Genomic DNA, 1896 nt, shown 5'->3' with positions numbered 1-1896 from the left:
TTTTTAATTGATTTTCAAATATATTTTTGCTGATAAAGAAACTAATATTTCATATTTTCTAAGAAAAAACATCAATTCTAAAATTATTTTTTCCTAACTAATCTTTAGATGAAATTTGTGGTAGTGTCGCGTAGGCTGGACTGTTGGTAATATTTAATTATTTTAGTTTATGTCATATCTATCTATATATATAAAAGAGAGTTATCTCTCTCTCCTGGGCGCGCCACGTCATCATCCACGTAAGAAAGTCGAAGATTCCAGGCGTGACACGTCTCCAGGCTTTAACGTGTTTTGCTTTGTCTTTTCTTATTGTTAATGGGCTTACTGGGCTATTTTTTATTATTCAGAATGTCAAGTGCCAGCCCGATAGAAATACAGTTCTATTGGCAAGAGGCATTCTCTGGAACTACGGTTTTATCTTCTTCGTCGATCTGTCAGCTAGCCAACAATGGTAATACAACATATCCAGTTAGACGAATCGTGGCGTAGAGACTCTTTGTGGTGCTTCCATAGAATCGTTTTGTATTTAGTTTATATACTGTGAAACGTTACTAGATGTCTTGATTCATCGTCTTTAATAAACCTCTTAACTCAATCAACGCACATCAAGGACGGAATTTCAATCAATGATACTTATCCATGTTCTAGGCGGTGTTTATCCACCTATAAAAAAGTAATGATTCACCCATAGAACATCATCTTCCATTAGTGATTATCCAAAAAAAACTTATTTCCAGAATAATGGCTAACACTTCTCTGTAATATAGATAGTCATCGTCTTCTCCAAATCGATTCATCGCAGCCCTAGTACTCCAGCTGAATCCAAGCGCCGTTAACTCAAGCGTCGTTGAATCAACGTATTCACTAAAATCAGCTCTCCACTCTCACGAATCACGATCTCCATTACTTCTTTAACCTCTTTTGTGGTAATCTTCGATTATATATAAATAAGTCTCTGTCCCTTGAAATTTATCCTTACAATCCTCTCAATCTTTTTTTTTCTCTAAAATTTCAGCAATAAGAATGTCTAAGATAGTTCACCAACAAAATCACGTAAAGGTATGAGCTGTCTCTTCTATTATTCCTGTTTTATGAACAAAACTGTTTAAAAAAGTTTACCAGTTTTCTGACTGATTCTTATACAAATCATTCAGACATCAATATTACATACACTCTTTTGAAAACATTGTTTTCACGACATGTACATGTTCAGGTTTAGCTCATACACTCTTTTGGTATCTTTATTGCTCAGGTTTTATTCCAACAGAAAATACTGCACAAGTATGTCTACATACACGAAAGCTACTGCGATCAACAAGAGCTTGCAAATATTTCCAGGAGGTAAATCACTGAAAACGTTTACATAGAGCTTTACTGAGATTCATACAAACTATATTCCAGTTAGTGATTCAGCTAAGAATTTTGATTCACACTAGTCTTAGTGCTGCTAATATTTGATGTCCTCAGCTTCGATTCAACCTTTTAAAAGACGCTGTCAAAGAAGGTCTATTGCATTTCCAGGTACAGAATTCTCTCACCAAATGTGGTATCTTTCAATACTTACGATCATTAGTTACAACTCTTCTTATGTGCTTGCAGAAAGGTAGCGTTTCCACAAGAAATCTTAATGACCATCAACATCGTCCATGACTAGCAGAGGAGTATAGTTCCAATTCTAACGCAAACAAAAAAATCCACTTCAAGAAGAATAGTGTACACACAGGTAGAATAATGTTTCTCTGAACCGTTCCTTCAATTTTTTTTACTGAACAGCCAATAGATTCGAACTCACGATTAGCAGGCAACACTAGAAAAACCAGAGTAGTAAAGAAGACACTATGGTACAGCTTTTGGGTGATCCATTATTTAATTTTATAAACAACCTTGCGCATCTAA

At 35.0% G+C, this 1896-nt stretch overlaps 1 long non-coding RNA gene across 1 annotated transcript; it reads left to right on the top strand.

The window, feature by feature from the left end:
* The first annotated feature begins 774 nt into the window (after positions 1-774).
* LOC106316831 lies at positions 775-1685 on the top strand. The gene is made up of 5 exons (XR_001264987.1): positions 775-926; positions 1016-1059; positions 1253-1341; positions 1468-1521; positions 1600-1685. It is a non-coding gene; the product is annotated as an uncharacterized LOC106316831 (long non-coding RNA).
* Positions 1686-1896: the final 211 nt, after the last annotated feature.

The sequence above is a fragment of the Brassica oleracea genome, chromosome C9 (assembly GCF_000695525.1).
Source record: "Brassica oleracea var. oleracea cultivar TO1000 chromosome C9, BOL, whole genome shotgun sequence".
NCBI classification, from domain to species: domain Eukaryota; kingdom Viridiplantae; phylum Streptophyta; class Magnoliopsida; order Brassicales; family Brassicaceae; genus Brassica; species Brassica oleracea.
This window is presented reverse-complemented; position numbering and strand designations above follow the sequence as displayed.